Genomic DNA, 25,907 nt, shown 5'->3' with positions numbered 1-25,907 from the left:
CGCAGCCCAGCCCACCCTGGCGAAGGTGCACGCAAGGTGCGCACCCGAGGCAAACCGGACAATTAACCCAACTTTCGACTTCGCGCGCACCTTGGAGCGCACTTCGGAGCGCTCCTTGGTGCGCACCAATCTTGGGCACCTCGGAGTGCACCATGGCGCCCACCAAGGTGCGCACCCGGGGCAAACCGAGCTCCGACTTCGTGCGCACCTTGGAGCGCACGAAAGGTGCGCACCATGGCGCCCACCAAGGTGCGCAGCCCAGCCAAGGCGTGCGCATCAAGGTGCGCACCCTGGCGAAGGTGCGCACCCGGGGCAAACCGAGCTCCGACTTCGTGCGCACCTTGGAGCGCACAAAAGGTGCGCAACCCAGCCAAGGTGTGCGCACCCCGGTCAAACCGAGCTCCGAATCGTGCGCACCAGAGGTGCACGCCATCGTGCGCACCTTGGAGCACACTTCGGAGCCCTCCTTGGTGCGCGCCGATGTTGCGCACCTCGGAGCGCACCCGGGGAAAACAATGCAATTAACCCGACTTTCGACTTCGTGGGCACCTCGGAGCGCTCTCGGGTTCGCACCTCGGAGCACACCGAGGTGCGCACCTTTGATGCGCTGCCTTCACCAATTTCCAGAAAAGGCAAGAAAACATTGAGAAGGTGTGCGCACCGAGGTGCCCACCCTGGCGAAGGTGCACGCGAGGTGCGCACCCGGGGCAAACCGGGCTCCGACTTCGTGCACGCCGCACCTTGGAGCACACTTCGGAGCGCTCCTTGGTGCGCACCAGGGCGCGCAACCCAGCCGAGGTGCCCACCCCGGCGAAGGTGCACGCGAGGTGCGCACCCGGGGCAAACCGGGCTCCGACTTCGTGCACGCCATGGTGCCCACCGCGGCGAAGGTGCACGCGAGGTGCGCACCCGGGGCAAACCGGGCTCCGACTTCGTGCACGCCGCACCTTGGAGCACACTTCGGAGCGCTCCTTGGTGCGCACCATGGTGCCCACCAGGGCGCGCAACCCCGCCGAAGGTGCACGCGAGGTGCGCACCCGGGGCAAACCGGGCTCCGACTTCGTGCACGCCGCACCTTGGAGCACACTTCGGAGCGCTCCTTGGTGCGCACCATGGTGCCCACCAGGGCGCGCAACCCCGCCGAAGGTGCACGCGAGGTGCGCACCCGGGGCAAACCGGGCTCCGACTTCGTGCACGCCATGGTGCGCACCGCGGCGAAGGTGCGCACCCGGGGCAAACCGGGCTCCGACTTCGTGCACGCCGCACCTTGGAGCACACTTCGGAGCGCTCCTTGGTGCGCACTAGGGCGCGCAACCCAGCCGAGGTGCCCACCCCGGCGAAGGTGCACGCGAGGTGCGTACCCGGGGCAAACCGGGCTCCGACTTCGTGCACGCCGCACCTTGGAGCACACTTCGGAGCGCTCCTTGGTGCGCACCATGGTGCCCACCAGGCCGCGCAACCCAGCCAAGGTGTGCGCACCAAGGTGCACGCGAGGTGCGCACCCGGGGCAAACCGGGGTCCGACTTCGTGCACGCCGCACCTTGGAGCACACATCGGGGCGCTCCCGGGTTCGCACCGGCGTTGCGCACCGTGGTGGGCACCTCGGAGCACACCAAGGTGGGCAGCGAGGTGCGCACCTTTGATGCGATGCCTTCACTAATTTCCATAAAAGGCAAAAAAAAAACGAGATTTTAAAATTTCCGTTTTGAAAGATAGTGAGAAAAAGGGAATGCTGGTGCCATCTTGAGCCCGCCCTGGTGCGCAGCCCAGCCAAGGTGTGCGCACCAAGGTGCCCACCCTGGCGAAGGTGCGCGCCCGGGCAATTAACCCAACTTCCAACTTCGCGCGCGCCAGGGTGGGAGCGCACCCAACAACCGGGCCTGGGAAGAGCCAATGCGAGAAACCCCACCAAACGCTCTGACAAAAAAAGAGGGGGCGCTCCAGTAACCCCGCTTCGGAGCGCACCCTGGGCAAACCCAGCCAAGGTGCCCACCCCGGCCAAGGTGCAGGCGAGGTGCGCACCCGGGGCAAACCGGGCTCCGACAACGTGCACGCCGCACCTTGGAGCACACTTCGTAGCGCTCCCGGGTGCGCACCTCAGAGCACACCAAGGTGGGCAGCGAGGTGCGCACCTTTGATGCGCTGCCTTCACTAATTTCCAGAAAAGGCAAAAAAAAAAGGAGATTTTAAAATTTCCGTTTTGAAAGATAGTGAAAAAAACGGAACGCGCGTGCCATCTTGAGCCCGCCCTGGTGCGCAGCCCAGGTAAGGTGCCCACCCTGGCAAAGGTGCGCACCCGGGCAATTAACCCTACTTCCGACTTCGTGCGCGCCAGGGTGGCAACCGGGCCTCGGAAGAGCCAATGCGAGAAACCCCACCAAACGCTCCGACAAAAAAAGAGGCGGCGCTCCAATAACCCCGCTTCGGAGCGCAGCCGGGGCAAACCCAGCCAAGGTGCCCACCCCGACGAAGGTGCACGCGAGGTGCGCACCCGGGGCAAACCGGGCTCCGACAACGTGCACGCAGCACCTTGGAGCACACTTCGAAGCACTCCCGGGTGCCCACCGGCGTTGCGCACCGTGGTGGGCAGCGAGGTGCGCACCTTTGATGCGCTGCCTTCACTAATTTCCAGAAAAAGGCAAAAAAAAATGAGATTTTAAAATTTCCGTTTTGAAAGATAGTGAAAAAAAAGGAACGCGGGTGCCATCTTGAGCCCGCCCTGGTGCGCAGCCCAGGCAAGGCATGCGCACCAAGGTGCCCACCCGAGGTGCACACCCGGGGCAAACCGGGCTCCGACTTCGTGCAGGCCGCACCTTGGAGCACACTTCGGAGCGCTCCTTGGTGCGCACCATGGTGCCCACCAGGGCGCGCAACCCAGCCAAGGTCTGCACACTAAGGTGCCCACCCCGGCGAAGGTGCACGCGAGGTGCGCACCCGGGGCAAACCGGGCTCCGACTTCGTGCACGCCATGGTGCCCACCGCGGCGAAGGTGCACGCGAGGTGCGCACCCGGGGCAAACCGGGCTCCGACTTCGTGCACGCCGCACCTTGGAGCACACTTCGGAGCGCTCCTTGGTGCGCACCATGGTGCCCACCAGGGCGCGCAACCCAGCCAAGGTGTGCGCACCAAGGTGCACGCGAGGTGCGCACCCGGGGCAAACCGGGGTCCGACTTCGTGCACGCCGCACCTTGGAGCACACATCGGAGCGCTCCCAGGTTCGCACCAGCGTTGCGCACCTTTGATGCGCTGCCTTCACTAATTTCCAGAAAAGGCAAAAAAAAACGATATTTTAAAATTTCCGTTCTGAAAGATAGTGAAAAAAACGGAACGCGGGTGCCATCTTGAGCCCTTCCTGGTGCGCAGCCCAGGCAAGTTGTGCGCACCAAGGTGCCCACCCTGGCGGAGGTGCGCGCCCGGGGCAAACCGGGCTCCGACTTCGTGCACTGCATGGTGCCCACCAAGGCGCGCAACCCAGCCAAGGTGCCCACCGCAGCGAAGGTGCACGCGAGGTGCACACCCGGGGCAAACCGGGCTCCGACTTCGTGCACGCCGCACCTTGGAGCACACTTCAGAGCGCTCCTTGGTGCGCACCAGGGCGCGCAACCCAGCCGAGGTGCCCACCCCGGCGAAGGTGCACGCGAGGTGCGCACCCGGGGCAAACCGGGCTCCGACTTCGTGCACGCCATGGTGCCCACCGCGGCGAAGGTGCGCACCCGGGGCAAACCGGGCTCCGACTTCGTGCACGCCGCACCTTGGAGCACACTTCGGAGCGCTCCTTGGTGCGCACCATGGTGCCCACCAGGCCGCGCAACCCAGCCAAGGTGTGCGCACCAAGGTGCACGCGAGGTGCGCACCCGGGGCAAACCGGGGTCCGACTTCGTGCACGCCGCACCTTGGAGCACACATCGGGGCGCTCCCGGGTTCGCACCGGCGTTGCGCACCGTGGTGGGCACCTCGGAGCACACCAAGGTGGGCAGCGAGGTGCGCACCTTTGATGCGATGCCTTCACTAATTTCCATAAAAGGCAAAAAAAAAACGAGATTTTAAAATTTCCGTTTTGAAAGATAGTGAGAAAAAGGGAATGCTGGTGCCATCTTGAGCCCGCCCTGGTGCGCAGCCCAGCCAAGGTTTGCGCACCAAGGTGCCCACCCTGGCGAAGGTGCGCGCCCGGGCAATTAACCCAACTTCCAACTTCGCGCGCGCCAGGGTGGGAGCGCACCCAACAACCGGGCCTGGGAAGAGCCAATGCGAGAAACCCCACCAAACTCTCTGACAAAAAAAGAGGGGGCGCTCCAGTAACCCCGCTTCGGAGCGCACCCTGGGCAAACCCAGCCAAGGTGCCCACCCCGGCCAAGGTGCAGGCGAGGTGCGCACCCGGGGCAAACCGGGCTCCGACAACGTGCACGCCGCACCTTGGAGCACACTTCGTAGCGCTCCCGGGTGCGCACCTCAGAGCACACCAAGGTGGGCAGCGAGGTGCGCACCTTTGATGCGCTGCCTTCACTAATTTCCAGAAAAGGCAAAAAAAAAAGGAGATTTTAAAATTTCCGTTTTGAAAGATAGTGAAAAAAACGGAACGCGCGTGCCATCTTGAGCCCGCCCTGGTGCGCAGCCCAGGTAAGGTGCCACCCTGGCAAAGGTGCGCACCCGGGCAATTAACCCTACTTCCGACTTCGTGCGCGCCAGGGTGGCAACCGGGCCTCGGAAGAGCCAATGCGAGAAACCCCACCAAACGCTCCGACAAAAAAAGAGGCGGCGCTCCAATAACCCCGCTTCGGAGCGCAGCCGGGGCAAACCAAGCCAAGGTGCCCACCCCGACGAAGGTGCACGCGAGGTGCGCACCCGGGGCAAACCGGGCTCCGACAACGTGCACGCAGCACCTTGGAGCACACTTCGAAGCACTCCCGGGTGCCCACCGGCGTTGCGCACCGTGGTGGGCAGCGAGGTGCGCACCTTTGATGCGCTGCCTTCACTAATTTCCAGAAAAAGGCAAAAAAAAATGAGATTTTAAAATTTCCGTTTTGAAAGATAGTGAAAAAAAAGGAACGCGGGTGCCATCTTGAGCCCGCCCTGGTGCGCAGCCCAGGCAAGGCATGCGCACCAAGGTGCCCACCCGAGGTGCACACCCGGGGCAAACCGGGCTCCGACTTCGTGCAGGCCGCACCTTGGAGCACACTTCGGAGCGCTCCTTGGTGCGCACCATGGTGCCCACCAGGGCGCACCCGAGGCAAACCGGGCTCCGACTTCGTGCACGCCGCACCTTGGAGCACACATCGGAGCGCTCCCAGGTTCGCACCAGCGTTGCGCACCTTTGATGCGCTGCCTTCACTAATTTCCAGAAAAGGCAAAAAAAAACGATATTTTAAAATTTCCGTTCTGAAAGATAGTGAAAAAAACGGAACGCGGGTGCCATCTTGAGCCCTTCCTGATGCGCAGCCCAGGCAAGTTGTGCGCACCAAGGTGCCCACCCTGGCGGAGGTGCGCGCCCGGGGCAAACCGGGCTCCGACTTCGTGCACTGCATGGTGCCCACCAAGGCGCGCAACCCAGCCAAGGTGCCCACCGCAGCGAAGGTGCACGCGAGGTGCGCACCCGAGGTGCACACCCGGGGCAAACCGGGCTCCGACTTCGTGCACGCCGCACCTTGGAGCACACTTCAGAGCGCTCCTTGGTACGCACCAGGGCGCGCAACCCAGCCAAGGTGCTCACCCCGGCGAAGGTGCACGCGAGGTGCGCACCCGGGGCAAACCGGGCTCGGACTTCGTGCACGCCGCACCTTGGAGCACACATCGGAGCGCTCCCGGGTTCGCACCAGCATTGCGCACCTTTGATGCGCTGCCTTCACTAATTTCCAGAAAAGGCAAAAAAAAGAAAAAAATGAGATTTTAAAATTTCCGTTTTGAAAGATAGTGAAAAAAACGGAACGCGGGTGCCATCTTGAGCCCGCCCTGGTGTGCAGCCCAGGCAAGTTGTGCGCACCAAGGCACCCACCCTGGCCAAGGTGGGTCACGGGGTGGGTCCTAGGGTGGGTAACGGGGTGGGTACTAAGGTGCGTGCCAAGGTGGGTCATAGGGTGGGTGCCAAGGTGGGCACCAGGGTGGGTGTGCACCAACCCTAGCCAGGGTAGGTCACGGGGTGGTTGTCGGGGTGGGCGTCAAGGAGCCAAGGTGGGTGGCAAGTAGCCAAGTTGCGTGCCAAGGTGGGTGTCGGGGTGGGTGCCAAGGATCCAAGGTGGGTGCCAAGGAACCAAGGTGGGTGTCTGGGTGGGTGCCGAGGTGGGAGCCAGGGTGGGTCCCAAGGTGAGTGCAAAGGTGGGTGCCAGGGTCAAGGTGAGTGCCAATGTGGGTTCCAAGGTGCCAGGGTCAGGGTGAGTGCCAATGTGGGTTCAAAGGTGCTAAGTTGGGTGCGAGGTTGGGTGCGAGGGTGGGTGGGTGCCAAGGTGTGCTAGGTGGAAGCCCGGGTGGGTCGGCATCCCATGGGTGTCGAGTTGGGTGCCTGATGGGTGCTTCTTGTCAAGTTTTAGTCGTCGGGACTCATTTCGAGCCTTAGAGGTCGTTTCTTGTCCGGTTGCCCTGTCTTCGACCTGGGAACCCAATTTTGGTCCTCGGGTCCCATTTTTTTTTGTCTCGCATCCCACTTTTGGCCTGTGGCCTTTTCGGGGTCGATTCTCGTTTTGGGCATCAGAGCATGTTTCTTCTCCTAAAACCCAATATTTGTTTATTAAGTCTCGGAACACATTTTTGTTCTCGTGGACCCATCATGGGTCTTGGAACGCATTTGTGGTCCTTGGGTCCCATTTTGCATCCCGAAACTTGTGTTTTGGTGCTTGATCCCTATTTTGGGTGCCCACCTTGCACCAAGTGCGCACCCGGGGCAAACCGAGCGCCTTGGTGCACCGGGGCAAGATCGAGCGTGCACCCGAGGCGCCCCGAACATGCACCAAGGTGCACTCGGCCCACATGTGAGCGCAGGTCGTTGCGCCCGAGGTGGTGTGTGGGCACCGCGTTGCAGACGGGACACTGCACGCACACGACGCCCCCTCCAGGTGCACGCACGTAGGCCGGGCCGGGTGCACACCCGACGCCCTAGCAAGGTGCGCGCACCCGGGCAGGGCTCACACTTGGCGAACGGGGCGCACTTCGCGAGGGAGGGTGTGCACCTCGACGGGGGTGGGTGGCCGGGGTGGATTCGCACGTGGGTCGCGGTTTGCTAAGTACACACTGCGACAAGCTCATAACGGGTGCGATCATACCAGCGTTAGTGCACCGGATCCCATCAGAACTCCGCAGTTAAGCGCGCTTGGGCCGGAGTAGTACTGGGATGGGTGACCTCCCGGGAAGTCCCGGTGTTGCACCCTTTTTTAGTTTTTCGCCGGGCGTCGCAATGCTATTTGAATAAACCTTTTGCCCGTTTGCGTTCTCGTCGGGGCCGGGCCGGGCCGGGGTGCGCTGCCCGCACTACCGCGCGCGCGGGGGCGACACCGAGCGCGCACCCGAGGCGCCCCGAGCACACAGGCCACGGTGCAACCCGGGCGTTGTGCGCGCACCCCGGTGCGCCCGAGGTGCTGCGCGCGCACCCAGGTGAAATCGGTGTGCACCTCGGCCAGTGCGCGCTCGGTCGAGTCGCGCACGTTGGCCAAGGTGCACGGTGATGTTTCTTACTCTAAGGTTCCGCACCAGACGCCCGGGACAGGTGAGCGAAGCTGGGCGGGGCCGGGTGCGCGGCCGGGGCAGGTGCACGCAGCTGGAGAGAGCTTTGGAGCACACTTCGGAGCGCACCAATGATGCGCTCCATTCAAAAGTTTCCTGAAAAGGCAAAAAAAGTTGAGATTATAGAATTTCCCACTTGAGAGATTGTAAAAAAAAAAAATTTAAAATGAAGGAAACGCGGGTGCCAAGGTGTGCGCAGCCCAGCCAAGGTGTGCGCACCAAGGCGCCCACCCTGGCGAAGGTGCACGCAAGGTGCGCACCCGAGGCAAACCGGACAATTAACCCAACTTTCGACTTCGCGCGCACCTTGGAGCGCACTTCGGAGCGCTCCTTGGTGCGCACCAATCTTGGGCACCTCGGAGTGCACCATGGCGCCCACCAAGGTGCGCACCCGGGGCAAACCGAGCTCCGACTTCGTGCGCACCTTGGAGCGCACGAAAGGTGCGCACCATGGCGCCCACCAAGGTGCGCAGCCCAGCCAAGGCGTGCGCATCAAGGTGCGCACCCTGGCGAAGGTGCGCACCCGGGGCAAACCGAGCTCCGACTTCGTGCGCACCTTGGAGCGCACAAAAGGTGCGCAACCCAGCCAAGGTGTGCGCACCCCGGTCAAACCGAGCTCCGAATCGTGCGCACCAGAGGTGCACGCCATCGTGCGCACCTTGGAGCACACTTCGGAGCCCTCCTTGGTGCGCGCCGATGTTGCGCACCTCGGAGCGCACCCGGGGAAAACAATGCAATTAACCCGACTTTCGACTTCGTGGGCACCTCGGAGCGCTCTCGGGTTCGCACCTCGGAGCACACCGAGGTGCGCACCTTTGATGCGCTGCCTTCACCAATTTCCAGAAAAGGCAAGAAAACATTGAGAAGGTGTGCGCACCGAGGTGCCCACCCTGGCGAAGGTGCACGCGAGGTGCGCACCCGGGGCAAACCGGGCTCCGACTTCGTGCACGCCGCACCTTGGAGCACACTTCGGAGCGCTCCTTGGTGCGCACCAGGGCGCGCAACCCAGCCGAGGTGCCCACCCCGGCGAAGGTGCACGCGAGGTGCGCACCCGGGGCAAACCGGGCTCCGACTTCGTGCACGCCATGGTGCCCACCGCGGCGAAGGTGCACGCGAGGTGCGCACCCGGGGCAAACCGGGCTCCGACTTCGTGCACGCCGCACCTTGGAGCACACTTCGGAGCGCTCCTTGGTGCGCACCATGGTGCCCACCAGGGCGCGCAACCCCGCCGAAGGTGCACGCGAGGTGCGCACCCGGGGCAAACCGGGCTCCGACTTCGTGCACGCCGCACCTTGGAGCACACTTCGGAGCGCTCCTTGGTGCGCACCATGGTGCCCACCAGGGCGCGCAACCCCGCCGAAGGTGCACGCGAGGTGCGCACCCGGGGCAAACCGGGCTCCGACTTCGTGCACGCCATGGTGCGCACCGCGGCGAAGGTGCGCACCCGGGGCAAACCGGGCTCCGACTTCGTGCACGCCGCACCTTGGAGCACACTTCGGAGCGCTCCTTGGTGCGCACCAGGGCGCGCAACCCAGCCGAGGTGCCCACCCCGGCGAAGGTGCACGCGAGGTGCGTACCCGGGGCAAACCGGGCTCCGACTTCGTGCACGCCGCACCTTGGAGCACACTTCGGAGCGCTCCTTGGTGCGCACCATGGTGCCCACCAGGCCGCGCAACCCAGCCAAGGTGTGCGCACCAAGGTGCACGCGAGGTGCGCACCCGGGGCAAACCGGGGTCCGACTTCGTGCACGCCGCACCTTGGAGCACACATCGGGGCGCTCCCGGGTTCGCACCGGCGTTGCGCACCGTGGTGGGCACCTCGGAGCACACCAAGGTGGGCAGCGAGGTGCGCACCTTTGATGCGATGCCTTCACTAATTTCCATAAAAGGCAAAAAAAAAACGAGATTTTAAAATTTCCGTTTTGAAAGATAGTGAGAAAAAGGGAATGCTGGTGCCATCTTGAGCCCGCCCTGGTGCGCAGCCCAGCCAAGGTGTGCGCACCAAGGTGCCCACCCTGGCGAAGGTGCGCGCCCGGGCAATTAACCCAACTTCCAACTTCGCGCGCGCCAGGGTGGGAGCGCACCCAACAACCGGGCCTGGGAAGAGCCAATGCGAGAAACCCCACCAAACGCTCTGACAAAAAAAGAGGGGGCGCTCCAGTAACCCCGCTTCGGAGCGCACCCTGGGCAAACCCAGCCAAGGTGCCCACCCCGGCCAAGGTGCAGGCGAGGTGCGCACCCGAGGCAAACCGGGCTCCGACAACGTGCACGCCGCACCTTGGAGCACACTTCGTAGCGCTCCCGGGTGCGCACCTCAGAGCACACCAAGGTGGGCAGCGAGGTGCGCACCTTTGATGCGCTGCCTTCACTAATTTCCAGAAAAGGCAAAAAAAAAAGGAGATTTTAAAATTTCCGTTTTGAAAGATAGTGAAAAAAACGGAACGCGCGTGCCATCTTGAGCCCGCCCTGGTGCGCAGCCCAGGTAAGGTGCCCACCCTGGCAAAGGTGCGCACCCGGGCAATTAACCCTACTTCCGACTTCGTGCGCGCCAGGGTGGCAACCGGGCCTCGGAAGAGCCAATGCGAGAAACCCCACCAAACGCTCCGACAAAAAAAGAGGCGGCGCTCCAATAACCCCGCTTCGGAGCGCAGCCGGGGCAAACCCAGCCAAGGTGCCCACCCCGACGAAGGTGCACGCGAGGTGCGCACCCGGGGCAAACCGGGCTCCGACAACGTGCACGCAGCACCTTGGAGCACACTTCGAAGCACTCCCGGGTGCCCACCGGCGTTGCGCACCGTGGTGGGCAGCGAGGTGCGCACCTTTGATGCGCTGCCTTCACTAATTTCCAGAAAAAGGCAAAAAAAAATGAGATTTTAAAATTTCCGTTTTGAAAGATAGTGAAAAAAAAGGAACGCGGGTGCCATCTTGAGCCCGCCCTGGTGCGCAGCCCAGGCAAGGCATGCGCACCAAGGTGCCCACCCGAGGTGCACACCCGGGGCAAACCGGGCTCCGACTTCGTGCAGGCCGCACCTTGGAGCACACTTCGGAGCGCTCCTTGGTGCGCACCATGGTGCCCACCAGGGCGCGCAACCCAGCCAAGGTCTGCACACTAAGGTGCCCACCCCGGCGAAGGTGCACGCGAGGTGCGCACCCGGGGCAAACCGGGCTCCGACTTCGTGCACGCCATGGTGCCCACCGCGGCGAAGGTGCACGCGAGGTGCGCACCCGGGGCAAACCGGGCTCCGACTTCGTGCACGCCGCACCTTGGAGCACACTTCGGAGCGCTCCTTGGTGCGCACCATGGTGCCCACCAGGGCGCGCAACCCAGCCAAGGTGTGCGCACCAAGGTGCACGCGAGGTGCGCACCCGGGGCAAACCGGGGTCCGACTTCGTGCACGCCGCACCTTGGAGCACACATCGGAGCGCTCCCAGGTTCGCACCAGCGTTGCGCACCTTTGATGCGCTGCCTTCACTAATTTCCAGAAAAGGCAAAAAAAAACGATATTTTAAAATTTCCGTTCTGAAAGATAGTGAAAAAAACGGAACGCGGGTGCCATCTTGAGCCCTTCCTGGTGCGCAGCCCAGGCAAGTTGTGCGCACCAAGGTGCCCACCCTGGCGGAGGTGCGCGCCCGGGGCAAACCGGGCTCCGACTTCGTGCACTGCATGGTGCCCACCAAGGCGCGCAACCCAGCCAAGGTGCCCACCGCAGCGAAGGTGCACGCGAGGTGCACACCCGGGGCAAACCGGGCTCCGACTTCGTGCACGCCGCACCTTGGAGCACACTTCAGAGCGCTCCTTGGTGCGCACCAGGGCGCGCAACCCAGCCGAGGTGCCCACCCCGGCGAAGGTGCACGCGAGGTGCGCACCCGGGGCAAACCGGGCTCCGACTTCGTGCACGCCATGGTGCCCACCGCGGCGAAGGTGCGCACCCGGGGCAAACCGGGCTCCGACTTCGTGCACGCCGCACCTTGGAGCACACTTCGGAGCGCTCCTTGGTGCGCACCATGGTGCCCACCAGGCCGCGCAACCCAGCCAAGGTGTGCGCACCAAGGTGCACGCGAGGTGCGCACCCGGGGCAAACCGGGGTCCGACTTCGTGCACGCCGCACCTTGGAGCACACATCGGGGCGCTCCCGGGTTCGCACCGGCGTTGCGCACCGTGGTGGGCACCTCGGAGCACACCAAGGTGGGCAGCGAGGTGCGCACCTTTGATGCGATGCCTTCACTAATTTCCATAAAAGGCAAAAAAAAAACGAGATTTTAAAATTTCCGTTTTGAAAGATAGTGAGAAAAAGGGAATGCTGGTGCCATCTTGAGCCCGCCCTGGTGCGCAGCCCAGCCAAGGTTTGCGCACCAAGGTGCCCACCCTGGCGAAGGTGCGCGCCCGGGCAATTAACCCAACTTCCAACTTCGCGCGCGCCAGGGTGGGAGCGCACCCAACAACCGGGCCTGGGAAGAGCCAATGCGAGAAACCCCACCAAACTCTCTGACAAAAAAAGAGGGGGCGCTCCAGTAACCCCGCTTCGGAGCGCACCCTGGGCAAACCCAGCCAAGGTGCCCACCCCGGCCAAGGTGCAGGCGAGGTGCGCACCCGGGGCAAACCGGGCTCCGACAACGTGCACGCCGCACCTTGGAGCACACTTCGTAGCGCTCCCGGGTGCGCACCTCAGAGCACACCAAGGTGGGCAGCGAGGTGCGCACCTTTGATGCGCTGCCTTCACTAATTTCCAGAAAAGGCAAAAAAAAAAGGAGATTTTAAAATTTCCGTTTTGAAAGATAGTGAAAAAAACGGAACGCGCGTGCCATCTTGAGCCCGCCCTGGTGCGCAGCCCAGGTAAGGTGCCACCCTGGCAAAGGTGCGCACCCGGGCAATTAACCCTACTTCCGACTTCGTGCGCGCCAGGGTGGCAACCGGGCCTCGGAAGAGCCAATGCGAGAAACCCCACCAAACGCTCCGACAAAAAAAGAGGCGGCGCTCCAATAACCCCGCTTCGGAGCGCAGCCGGGGCAAACCAAGCCAAGGTGCCCACCCCGACGAAGGTGCACGCGAGGTGCGCACCCGGGGCAAACCGGGCTCCGACAACGTGCACGCAGCACCTTGGAGCACACTTCGAAGCACTCCCGGGTGCCCACCGGCGTTGCGCACCGTGGTGGGCAGCGAGGTGCGCACCTTTGATGCGCTGCCTTCACTAATTTCCAGAAAAAGGCAAAAAAAAATGAGATTTTAAAATTTCCGTTTTGAAAGATAGTGAAAAAAAAGGAACGCGGGTGCCATCTTGAGCCCGCCCTGGTGCGCAGCCCAGGCAAGGCATGCGCACCAAGGTGCCCACCCGAGGTGCACACCCGGGGCAAACCGGGCTCCGACTTCGTGCAGGCCGCACCTTGGAGCACACTTCGGAGCGCTCCTTGGTGCGCACCATGGTGCCCACCAGGGCGCACCCGAGGCAAACCGGGCTCCGACTTCGTGCACGCCGCACCTTGGAGCACACATCGGAGCGCTCCCAGGTTCGCACCAGCGTTGCGCACCTTTGATGCGCTGCCTTCACTAATTTCCAGAAAAGGCAAAAAAAAACGATATTTTAAAATTTCCGTTCTGAAAGATAGTGAAAAAAACGGAACGCGGGTGCCATCTTGAGCCCTTCCTGATGCGCAGCCCAGGCAAGTTGTGCGCACCAAGGTGCCCACCCTGGCGGAGGTGCGCGCCCGGGGCAAACCGGGCTCCGACTTCGTGCACTGCATGGTGCCCACCAAGGCGCGCAACCCAGCCAAGGTGCCCACCGCAGCGAAGGTGCACGCGAGGTGCGCACCCGAGGTGCACACCCGGGGCAAACCGGGCTCCGACTTCGTGCACGCCGCACCTTGGAGCACACTTCAGAGCGCTCCTTGGTACGCACCAGGGCGCGCAACCCAGCCAAGGTGCTCACCCCGGCGAAGGTGCACGCGAGGTGCGCACCCGGGGCAAACCGGGCTCGGACTTCGTGCACGCCGCACCTTGGAGCACACATCGGAGCGCTCCCGGGTTCGCACCAGCATTGCGCACCTTTGATGCGCTGCCTTCACTAATTTCCAGAAAAGGCAAAAAAAAGAAAAAAATGAGATTTTAAAATTTCCGTTTTGAAAGATAGTGAAAAAAACGGAACGCGGGTGCCATCTTGAGCCCGCCCTGGTGTGCAGCCCAGGCAAGTTGTGCGCACCAAGGCACCCACCCTGGCCAAGGTGGGTCACGGGGTGGGTCCTAGGGTGGGTAACGGGGTGGGTACTAAGGTGCGTGCCAAGGTGGGTCATAGGGTGGGTGCCAAGGTGGGCACCAGGGTGGGTGTGCACCAACCCTAGCCAGGGTAGGTCACGGGGTGGTTGTCGGGGTGGGCGTCAAGGAGCCAAGGTGGGTGGCAAGTAGCCAAGTTGCGTGCCAAGGTGGGTGTCGGGGTGGGTGCCAAGGATCCAAGGTGGGTGCCAAGGAACCAAGGTGGGTGTCTGGGTGGGTGCCGAGGTGGGAGCCAGGGTGGGTCCCAAGGTGAGTGCAAAGGTGGGTGCCAGGGTCAAGGTGAGTGCCAATGTGGGTTCCAAGGTGCCAGGGTCAGGGTGAGTGCCAATGTGGGTTCAAAGGTGCTAAGTTGGGTGCGAGGTTGGGTGCGAGGGTGGGTGGGTGCCAAGGTGTGCTAGGTGGAAGCCCGGGTGGGTCGGCATCCCATGGGTGTCGAGTTGGGTGCCTGATGGGTGCTTCTTGTCAAGTTTTAGTCGTCGGGACTCATTTCGAGCCTTAGAGGTCGTTTCTTGTCCGGTTGCCCTGTCTTCGACCTGGGAACCCAATTTTGGTCCTCGGGTCCCATTTTTTTTTGTCTCGCATCCCACTTTTGGCCTGTGGCCTTTTCGGGGTCGATTCTCGTTTTGGGCATCAGAGCATGTTTCTTCTCCTAAAACCCAATATTTGTTTATTAAGTCTCGGAACACATTTTTGTTCTCGTGGACCCATCATGGGTCTTGGAACGCATTTGTGGTCCTTGGGTCCCATTTTGCATCCCGAAACTTGTGTTTTGGTGCTTGATCCCTATTTTGGGTGCCCACCTTGCACCAAGTGCGCACCCGGGGCAAACCGAGCGCCTTGGTGCACCGGGGCAAGATCGAGCGTGCACCCGAGGCGCCCCGAACATGCACCAAGGTGCACTCGGCCCACATGTGAGCGCAGGTCGTTGCGCCCGAGGTGGTGTGTGGGCACCGCGTTGCAGACGGGACACTGCACGCACACGACGCCCCCTCCAGGTGCACGCACGTAGGCCGGGCCGGGTGCACACCCGACGCCCTAGCAAGGTGCGCGCACCCGGGCAGGGCTCACACTTGGCGAACGGGGCGCACTTCGCGAGGGAGGGTGTGCACCTCGACGGGGGTGGGTGGCCGGGGTGGATTCGCACGTGGGTCGCGGTTTGCTAAGTACACACTGCGACAAGCTCATAACGGGTGCGATCATACCAGCGTTAGTGCACCGGATCCCATCAGAACTCCGCAGTTAAGCGCGCTTGGGCCGGAGTAGTACTGGGATGGGTGACCTCCCGGGAAGTCCCGGTGTTGCACCCTTTTTTAGTTTTTCGCCGGGCGTCGCAATGCTATTTGAATAAACCTTTTGCCCGTTTGCGTTCTCGTCGGGGCCGGGCCGGGCCGGGGTGCGCTGCCCGCACTACCGCGCGCGCGGGGGCGACACCGAGCGCGCACCCGAGGCGCCCCGAGCACACAGGCCACGGTGCAACCCGGGCGTTGTGCGCGCACCCCGGTGCGCCCGAGGTGCTGCGCGCGCACCCAGGTGAAATCGGTGTGCACCTCGGCCAGTGCGCGCTCGGTCGAGTCGCGCACGTTGGCCAAGGTGCACGGTGATGTTTCTTACTCTAAGGTTCCGCACCAGACGCCCGGGACAGGTGAGCGAAGCTGGGCGGGGCCGGGTGCGCGGCCGGGGCAGGTGCACGCAGCTGGAGAGAGCTTTGGAGCACACTTCGGAGCGCACCAATGATGCGCTCCATTCAAAAGTTTCCTGAAAAGGCAAAAAAAGTTGAGATTATAGAATTTCCCACTTGAGAGATTGTAAAAAAAAAAAATTTAAAATGAAGGAAACGCGGGTGCCAAGGTGTGCGCAGCCCAGCCAAGGTGTGCGCACCAAGGCGCCCACCCTGGCGAAGGTGCACGCAAGGTGCGCACCCGAGGCAAACCGGACAATTAACCCAACTTTCGACTTCGCGCGCACCTTGGAGCGCACTTCGGAGCGCTCCTTGGTGCGCACCAATCTTGGGCACCTCGGAGTGCACCATGGCGCCCACCAAGGTGCGCACCCGGGGCAAACCGAGCTCCGACTTCGTGCGCACCTTGGAGCGCACGAAAGGTGCGCACCATGGCGCCCACCAAGGTGCGCAGCCCAGCCAAGGCGTGCGCATCAAGGTGCGCACCCTGGCGAAGGTGCGCACCCGGGGCAAACCGAGCTCCGACTTCGTGCGCACCTTGGAGCGCACAAAAGGTGCGCAACCCAGCCAAGGTGTGCGCACCCCGGTCAAACCGAGCTCCGAATCGTGCGCACCAGAGGTGCACGCCATCGTGCGCACCTTGGAGCACACTTCGGAGCCCTCCTTGGTGCGCGCCGATGTTGCGCACCTCGGAGCGCACCCGGGGAAAACAATGCAATTAACCCGACTTTCGACTTCGTGGGCACCTCGGAGCGCTCTCGGGTTCGCACCTCGGAGCACACCGAGGTGCGCACCTTTGATGCGCTGCCTTCACCAATTTCCAGAAAAGGCAAGAAAACATTGAGAAGGTGTGCGCACCGAGGTGCCCACCCTGGCGAAGGTGCACGCGAGGTGCGCACCCGGGGCAAACCGGGCTCCGACTTCGTGCACGCCGCACCTTGGAGCACACTTCGGAGCGCTCCTTGGTGCGCACCAGGGCGCGCAACCCAGCCGAGGTGCCCACCCCGGCGAAGGTGCACGCGAGGTGCGCACCCGGGGCAAACCGGGCTCCGACTTCGTGCACGCCATGGTGCCCACCGCGGCGAAGGTGCACGCGAGGTGCGCACCCGGGGCAAACCGGGCTCCGACTTCGTGCACGCCGCACCTTGGAGCACACTTCGGAGCGCTCCTTGGTGCGCACCATGGTGCCCACCAGGGCGTGCAACCCCGCCGAAGGTGCACGCGAGGTGCGCACCCGGGGCAAACCGGGCTCCGACTTCGTGCACGCCGCACCTTGGAGCACACTTCGGAGCGCTCCTTGGTGCGCACCATGGTGCCCACCAGGGCGCGCAACCCCGCCGAAGGTGCACGCGAGGTGCGCACCCGGGGCAAACCGGGCTCCGACTTCGTGCACGCCATGGTGCGCACCGCGGCGAAGGTGCGCACCCGGGGCAAACCGGGCTCCGACTTCGTGCACGCCGCACCTTGGAGCACACTTCGGAGCGCTCCTTGGTGCGCACCAGGGCGCGCAACCCAGCCGAGGTGCCCACCCCGGCGAAGGTGCACGCGAGGTGCGTACCCGGGGCAAACCGGGCTCCGACTTCGTGCACGCCGCACCTTGGAGCACACTTCGGAGCGCTCCTTGGTGCGCACCATGGTGCCCACCAGGCCGCGCAACCCAGCCAAGGTGTGCGCACCAAGGTGCACGCGAGGTGCGCACCCGGGGCAAACCGGGGTCCGACTTCGTGCACGCCGCACCTTGGAGCACACATCGGGGCGCTCCCGGGTTCGCACCGGCGTTGCGCACCGTGGTGGGCACCTCGGAGCACACCAAGGTGGGCAGCGAGGTGCGCACCTTTGATGCGATGCCTTCACTAATTTCCATAAAAGGCAAAAAAAAAACGAGATTTTAAAATTTCCGTTTTGAAAGATAGTGAGAAAAAGGGAATGCTGGTGCCATCTTGAGCCCGCCCTGGTGCGCAGCCCAGCCAAGGTGTGCGCACCAAGGTGCCCACCCTGGCGAAGGTGCGCGCCCGGGCAATTAACCCAACTTCCAACTTCGCGCGCGCCAGGGTGGGAGCGCACCCAACAACCGGGCCTGGGAAGAGCCAATGCGAGAAACCCCACCAAACGCTCTGACAAAAAAAGAGGGGGCGCTCCAGTAACCCCGCTTCGGAGCGCACCCTGGGCAAACCCAGCCAAGGTGCCCACCCCGGCCAAGGTGCAGGCGAGGTGCGCACCCGGGGCAAACCGGGCTCCGACAACGTGCACGCCGCACCTTGGAGCACACTTCGTAGCGCTCCCGGGTGCGCACCTCAGAGCACACCAAGGTGGGCAGCGAGGTGCGCACCTTTGATGCGCTGCCTTCACTAATTTCCAGAAAAGGCAAAAAAAAAAGGAGATTTTAAAATTTCCGTTTTGAAAGATAGTGAAAAAAACGGAACGCGCGTGCCATCTTGAGCCCGCCCTGGTGCGCAGCCCAGGTAAGGTGCCCACCCTGGCAAAGGTGCGCACCCGGGCAATTAACCCTACTTCCGACTTCGTGCGCGCCAGGGTGGCAACCGGGCCTCGGAAGAGCCAATGCGAGAAACCCCACCAAACGCTCCGACAAAAAAAGAGGCGGCGCTCCAATAACCCCGCTTCGGAGCGCAGCCGGGGCAAACCCAGCCAAGGTGCCCACCCCGACGAAGGTGCACGCGAGGTGCGCACCCGGGGCAAACCGGGCTCCGACAACGTGCACGCAGCACCTTGGAGCACACTTCGAAGCACTCCCGGGTGCCCACCGGCGTTGCGCACCGTGGTGGGCAGCGAGGTGCGCACCTTTGATGCGCTGCCTTCACTAATTTCCAGAAAAAGGCAAAAAAAAATGAGATTTTAAAATTTCCGTTTTGAAAGATAGTGAAAAAAAAGGAACGCGGGTGCCATCTTGAGCCCGCCCTGGTGCGCAGCCCAGGCAAGGCATGCGCACCAAGGTGCCCACCCGAGGTGCACACCCGGGGCAAACCGGGCTCCGACTTCGTGCAGGCCGCACCTTGGAGCACACTTCGGAGCGCTCCTTGGTGCGCACCATGGTGCCCACCAGGGCGCGCAACCCAGCCAAGGTCTGCACACTAAGGTGCCCACCCCGGCGAAGGTGCACGCGAGGTGCGCACCCGGGGCAAACCGGGCTCCGACTTCGTGCACGCCATGGTGCCCACCGCGGCGAAGGTGCACGCGAGGTGCGCACCCGGGGCAAACCGGGCTCCGACTTCGTGCACGCCGCACCTTGGAGCACACTTCGGAGCGCTCCTTGGTGCGCACCATGGTGCCCACCAGGGCGCGCAACCCAGCCAAGGTGTGCGCACCAAGGTGCACGCGAGGTGCGCACCCGGGGCAAACCGGGGTCCGACTTCGTGCACGCCGCACCTTGGAGCACACATCGGAGCGCTCCCAGGTTCGCACCAGCGTTGCGCACCTTTGATGCGCTGCCTTCACTAATTTCCAGAAAAGGCAAAAAAAAACGATATTTTAAAATTTCCGTTCTGAAAGATAGTGAAAAAAACGGAACGCGGGTGCCATCTTGAGCCCTTCCTGGTGCGCAGCCCAGGCAAGTTGTGCGCACCAAGGTGCCCACCCTGGCGGAGGTGCGCGCCCGGGGCAAACCGGGCTCCGACTTCGTGCACTGCATGGTGCCCACCAAGGCGCGCAACCCAGCCAAGGTGCCCACCGCAGCGAAGGTGCACGCGAGGTGCACACCCGGGGCAAACCGGGCTCCGACTTCGTGCACGCCGCACCTTGGAGCACACTTCAGAGCGCTCCTTGGTGCGCACCAGGGCGCGCAACCCAGCCGAGGTGCCCACCCCGGCGAAGGTGCACGCGAGGTGCGCACCCGGGGCAAACCGGGCTCCGACTTCGTGCACGCCATGGTGCCCACCGCGGCGAAGGTGCGCACCCGGGGCAAACCGGGCTCCGACTTCGTGCACGCCGCACCTTGGAGCACACTTCGGAGCGCTCCTTGGTGCGCACCATGGTGCCCACCAGGCCGCGCAACCCAGCCAAGGTGTGCGCACCAAGGTGCACGCGAGGTGCGCACCCGGGGCAAACCGGGGTCCGACTTCGTGCACGCCGCACCTTGGAGCACACATCGGGGCGCTCCCGGGTTCGCACCGGCGTTGCGCACCGTGGTGGGCACCTCGGAGCACACCAAGGTGGGCAGCGAGGTGCGCACCTTTGATGCGATGCCTTCACTAATTTCCATAAAAGGCAAAAAAAAAACGAGATTTTAAAATTTCCGTTTTGAAAGATAGTGAGAAAAAGGGAATGCTGGTGCCATCTTGAGCCCGCCCTGGTGCGCAGCCCAGCCAAGGTTTGCGCACCAAGGTGCCCACCCTGGCGAAGGTGCGCGCCCGGGCAATTAACCCAACTTCCAACTTCGCGCGCGCCAGGGTGGGAGCGCACCCAACAACCGGGCCTGGGAAGAGCCAATGCGAGAAACCCCACCAAACTCTCTGACAAAAAAAGAGGGGGCGCTCCAGTAACCCCGCTTCGGAGCGCACCCTGGGCAAACCCAGCCAAGGTGCCCACCCCGGCCAAGGTGCAGGCGAGGTGCGCACCCGGGGCAAACCGGGCTCCGACAACGTGCACGCCGCACCTTGGAGCACACTTCGTAGCGCTCCCGGGTGCGCACCTCAGAGCACACCAAGGTGGGCAGCGAGGTGCGCACCTTTGATGCGCTGCCTTCACTAATTTCCAGAAAAGGCAAAAAAAAAAGGAGATTTTAAAATTTCCGTTTTGAAAGATAGTGAAAAAAACGGAACGCGCGTGCCATCTTGAGCCCGCCCTGGTGCGCAGCCCAGGTAAGGTGCCACCCTGGCAAAGGTGCGCACCCGGGCAATTAACCCTACTTCCGACTTCGTGCGCGCCAGGGTGGCAACCGGGCCTCGGAAGAGCCAATGCGAGAAACCCCACCAAACGCTCCGACAAAAAAAGAGGCGGCGCTCCAATAACCCCGCTTCGGAGCGCAGCCGGGGCAAACCAAGCCAAGGTGCCCACCCCGACGAAGGTGCACGCGAGGTGCGCACCCGGGGCAAACCGGGCTCCGACAACGTGCACGCAGCACCTTGGAGCACACTTCGAAGCACTCCCGGGTGCCCACCGGCGTTGCGCACCGTGGTGGGCAGCGAGGTGCGCACCTTTGATGCGCTGCCTTCACTAATTTCCAGAAAAAGGCAAAAAAAAATGAGATTTTAAAATTTCCGTTTTGAAAGATAGTGAAAAAAAAGGAACGCGGGTGCCATCTTGAGCCCGCCCTGGTGCGCAGCCCAGGCAAGGCATGCGCACCAAGGTGCCCACCCGAGGTGCACACCCGGGGCAAACCGGGCTCCGACTTCGTGCAGGCCGCACCTTGGAGCACACTTCGGAGCGCTCCTTGGTGCGCACCATGGTGCCCACCAGGGCGCACCCGAGGCAAACCGGGCTCCGACTTCGTGCACGCCGCACCTTGGAGCACACATCGGAGCGCTCCCAGGTTCGCACCAGCGTTGCGCACCTTTGATGCGCTGCCTTCACTAATTTCCAGAAAAGGCAAAAAAAAACGATATTTTAAAATTTCCGTTCTGAAAGATAGTGAAAAAAACGGAACGCGGGTGCCATCTTGAGCCCTTCCTGATGCGCAGCCCAGGCAAGTTGTGCGCACCAAGGTGCCCACCCTGGCGGAGGTGCGCGCCCGGGGCAAACCGGGCTCCGACTTCGTGCACTGCATGGTGCCCACCAAGGCGCGCAACCCAGCCAAGGTGCCCACCGCAGCGAAGGTGCACGCGAGGTGCGCACCCGAGGTGCACACCCGGGGCAAACCGGGCTCCGACTTCGTGCACGCCGCACCTTGGAGCACACTTCAGAGCGCTCCTTGGTACGCACCAGGGCGCGCAACCCAGCCAAGGTGCTCACCCCGGCGAAGGTGCACGCGAGGTGCGCACCCGGGGCAAACCGGGCTCGGACTTCGTGCACGCCGCACCTTGGAGCACACATCGGAGCGCTCCCGGGTTCGCACCAGCATTGCGCACCTTTGATGCGCTGCCTTCACTAATTTCCAGAAAAGGCAAAAAAAAGAAAAAAATGAGATTTTAAAATTTCCGTTTTGAAAGATAGTGAAAAAAACGGAACGCGGGTGCCATCTTGAGCCCGCCCTGGTGTGCAGCCCAGGCAAGTTGTGCGCACCAAGGCACCCACCCTGGCCAAGGTGGGTCACGGGGTGGGTCCTAGGGTGGGTAACGGGGTGGGTACTAAGGTGCGTGCCAAGGTGGGTCATAGGGTGGGTGCCAAGGTGGGCACCAGGGTGGGTGTGCACCAACCCTAGCCAGGGTAGGTCACGGGGTGGTTGTCGGGGTGGGCGTCAAGGAGCCAAGGTGGGTGGCAAGTAGCCAAGTTGCGTGCCAAGGTGGGTGTCGGGGTGGGTGCCAAGGATCCAAGGTGGGTGCCAAGGAACCAAGGTGGGTGTCTGGGTGGGTGCCGAGGTGGGAGCCAGGGTGGGTCCCAAGGTGAGTGCAAAGGTGGGTGCCAGGGTCAAGGTGAGTGCCAATGTGGGTTCCAAGGTGCCAGGGTCAGGGTGAGTGCCAATGTGGGTTCAAAGGTGCTAAGTTGGGTGCGAGGTTGGGTGCGAGGGTGGGTGGGTGCCAAGGTGTGCTAGGTGGAAGCCCGGGTGGGTCGGCATCCCATGGGTGTCGAGTTGGGTGCCTGATGGGTGCTTCTTGTCAAGTTTTAGTCGTCGGGACTCATTTCGAGCCTTAGAGGTCGTTTCTTGTCCGGTTGCCCTGTCTTCGACCTGGGAACCCAATTTTGGTCCTCGGGTCCCATTTTTTTTTGTCTCGCATCCCACTTTTGGCCTGTGGCCTTTTCGGGGTCGATTCTCGTTTTGGGCATCAGAGCATGTTTCTTCTCCTAAAACCCAATATTTGTTTATTAAGTCTCGGAACACATTTTTGTTCTCGTGGACCCATCATGGGTCTTGGAACGCATTTGTGGTCCTTGGGTCCCATTTTGCATCCCGAAACTTGTGTTTTGGTGCTTGATCCCTATTTTGGGTGCCCACCTTGCACCAAGTGCGCACCCGGGGCAAACCGAGCGCCTTGGTGCACCGGGGCAAGATCGAGCGTGCACCCGAGGCGCCCCGAACATGCACCAAGGTGCACTCGGCCCACATGTGAGCGCAGGTCGTTGCGCCCGAGGTGGTGTGTGGGCACCGCGTTGCAGACGGGACACTGCACGCACACGACGCCCCCTCCAGGTGCACGCACGTAGGCCGGGCCGGGTGCACACCCGACGCCCTAGCAAGGTGCGCGCACCCGGGCAGGGCTCACACTTGGCGAACGGGGCGCACTTCGCGAGGGAGGGTGTGCACCTCGACGGGGGTGGGTGGCCGGGGTGGATTCGCACGTGGGTCGCGGTTTGCTAAGTACACACTGCGACAAGCTCATAACGGGTGCGATCATACCAGCGTTAGTGCACCGGATCCCATCAGAACTCCGCAGTTAAGCGCGCTTGGGCCGGAGTAGTACTGGGATGGGTGACCTCCCGGGAAGTCCCGGTGTTGCACCCTTTTTTAGTTTTTCGCCGGGCGTCGCAATGCTATTTGAATAAACCTTTTGCCCGTTTGCGTTCTCGTCGGGGCCGGGCCGGGCCGGGGTGCGCTGCCCGCACTACCGCGCGCGCGGGGGCGACACCGAGCGCGCACCCGAGGCGCCCCGAGCACACAGGCCACGGTGCAACCCGGGCGTTGTGCGCGCACCCCGGTGCGCCCGAGGTGCTGCGCGCGCACCCAGGTGAAATCGGTGTGCACCTCGGCCAGTGCGCGCTCGGTCGAGTCGCGCACGTTGGCCAAGGTGCACGGTGATGTTTCTTACTCTAAGGTTCCGCACCAGACGCCCGGGACAGGTGAGCGAAGCTGGGCGGGGCCGGGTGCGCGGCCGGGGCAGGTGCACGCAGCTGGAGAGAGCTTTGGAGCACACTTCGGAGCGCACCAATGATGCGCTCCATTCAAAAGTTTCCTGAAAAGGCAAAAAAAGTTGAGATTATAGAATTTCCCACTTGAGAGATTGTAAAAAAAAAAAATTTAAAATGAAGGAAACGCGGGTGCCAAGGTGTGCGCAGCCCAGCCAAGGTGTGCGCACCAAGGCGCCCACCCTGGCGAAGGTGCACGCAAGGTGCGCACCCGAGGCAAACCGGACAATTAACCCAACTTTCGACTTCGCGCGCACCTTGGAGCGCACTTCGGAGCGCTCCTTGGTGCGCACCAATCTTGGGCACCTCGGAGTGCACCATGGCGCCCACCAAGGTGCGCACCCGGGGCAAACCGAGCTCCGACTTCGTGCGCACCTTGGAGCGCACGAAAGGTGCGCACCATGGCGCCCACCAAGGTGCGCAGCCCAGCCAAGGCGTGCGCATCAAGGTGCGCACCCTGGCGAAGGTGCGCACCCGGGGCAAACCGAGCTCCGACTTCGTGCGCACCTTGGAGCGCACAAAAGGTGCGCAACCCAGCCAAGGTGTGCGCACCCCGGTCAAACCGAGCTCCGAATCGTGCGCACCAGAGGTGCACGCCATCGTGCGCACCTTGGAGCACACTTCGGAGCCCTCCTTGGTGCGCGCCGATGTTGCGCACCTCGGAGCGCACCCGGGGAAAACAATGCAATTAACCCGACTTTCGACTTCGTGGGCACCTCGGAGCGCTCTCGGGTTCGCACCTCGGAGCACACCGAGGTGCGCACCTTTGATGCGCTGCCTTCACCAATTTCCAGAAAAGGCAAGAAAACATTGAGAAGGTGTGCGCACCGAGGTGCCCACCCTGGCGAAGGTGCACGCGAGGTGCGCACCCGGGGCAAACCGGGCTCCGACTTCGTGCACGCCGCACCTTGGAGCACACTTCGGAGCGCTCCTTGGTGCGCACCAGGGCGCGCAACCCAGCCGAGGTGCCCACCCCGGCGAAGGTGCACGCGAGGTGCGCACCCGGGGCAAACCGGGCTCCGACTTCGTGCACGCCATGGTGCCCACCGCGGCGAAGGTGCACGCGAGGTGCGCACCCGGGGCAAACCGGGCTCCGACTTCGTGCACGCCGCACCTTGGAGCACACTTCGGAGCGCTCCTTGGTGCGCACCATGGTGCCCACCAGGGCGCGCAACCCCGCCGAAGGTGCACGCGAGGTGCGCACCCGGGGCAAACCGGGCTCCGACTTCGTGCACGCCGCACCTTGGAGCACACTTCGGAGCGCTCCTTGGTGCGCACCATGGTGCCCACCAGGGCGCGCAACCCCGCCGAAGGTGCACGCGAGGTGCGCACCCGGGGCAAACCGGGCTCCGACTTCGTGCACGCCATGGTGCGCACCGCGGCGAAGGTGCGCACCCGGGGCAAACCGGGCTCCGACTTCGTGCACGCCGCACCTTGGAGCACACTTCGGAGCGCTCCTTGGTGCGCACCAGGGCGCGCAACCCAGCCGAGGTGCCCACCCCGGCGAAGGTGCACGCGAGGTGCGTACCCGGGGCAAACCGGGCTCCGACTTCGTGCACGCCGCACCTTGGAGCACACTTCGGAGCGCTCCTTGGTGCGCACCATGGTGCCCACCAGGCCGCGCAACCCAGCCAAGGTGTGCGCACCAAGGTGCACGCGAGGTGCGCACCCGGGGCAAACCGGGGTCCGACTTCGTGCACGCCGCACCTTGGAGCACACATCGGGGCGCTCCCGGGTTCGCACCGGCGTTGCGCACCGTGGTGGGCACCTCGGAGCACACCAAGGTGGGCAGCGAGGTGCGCACCTTTGATGCGATGCCTTCACTAATTTCCATAAAAGGCAAAAAAAAAACGAGATTTTAAAATTTCCGTTTTGAAAGATAGTGAGAAAAAGGGAATGCTGGTGCCATCTTGAGCCCGCCCTGGTGCGCAGCCCAGCCAAGGTGTGCGCACCAAGGTGCCCACCCTGGCGAAGGTGCGCGCCCGGGCAATTAACCCAACTTCCAACTTCGCGCGCGCCAGGGTGGGAGCGCACCCAACAACCGGGCCTGGGAAGAGCCAATGCGAGAAACCCCACCAAACGCTCTGACAAAAAAAGAGGGGGCGCTCCAGTAACCCCGCTTCGGAGCGCACCCTGGGCAAACCCAGCCAAGGTGCCCACCCCGGCCAAGGTGCAGGCGAGGTGCGCACCCGGGGCAAACCGGGCTCCGACAACGTGCACGCCGCACCTTGGAGCACACTTCGTAGCGCTCCCGGGTGCGCACCTCAGAGCACACCAAGGTGGGCAGCGAGGTGCGCACCTTTGA

General features: G+C 63.1%; 3 non-coding genes across 3 annotated transcripts; all 3 read left to right on the top strand.

The window, feature by feature from the left end:
* The first annotated feature begins 7,236 nt into the window (after positions 1 to 7,236).
* Positions 7,237 to 7,355, top strand: LOC131869836 (5S ribosomal RNA). Its single transcript, XR_009368207.1, has one exon. It is a non-coding gene; the product is annotated as a 5S ribosomal RNA (ribosomal RNA).
* A 7,804-nt stretch (positions 7,356 to 15,159) lies between these two features.
* LOC131869826 (5S ribosomal RNA) lies at positions 15,160 to 15,278 on the top strand. The gene has a single exon (XR_009368197.1). It is a non-coding gene; the product is annotated as a 5S ribosomal RNA (ribosomal RNA).
* Positions 15,279 to 23,082: 7,804 nt separating this feature from the next.
* Positions 23,083 to 23,201, top strand: LOC131869815 (5S ribosomal RNA). Its single transcript, XR_009368186.1, has one exon. It is a non-coding gene; the product is annotated as a 5S ribosomal RNA (ribosomal RNA).
* The last annotated feature ends 2,706 nt before the right edge of the window (positions 23,202 to 25,907 follow it).

The sequence above is a fragment of the Cryptomeria japonica genome, unplaced genomic scaffold (assembly GCF_030272615.1).
Source record: "Cryptomeria japonica unplaced genomic scaffold, Sugi_1.0 HiC_scaffold_269, whole genome shotgun sequence".
Lineage (NCBI taxonomy): Eukaryota > Viridiplantae > Streptophyta > Pinopsida > Cupressales > Cupressaceae > Cryptomeria > Cryptomeria japonica.
The sequence above is the reverse complement of the archived record's forward strand: the minus strand, read 5'-3'. Positions and strand labels throughout refer to the sequence as shown.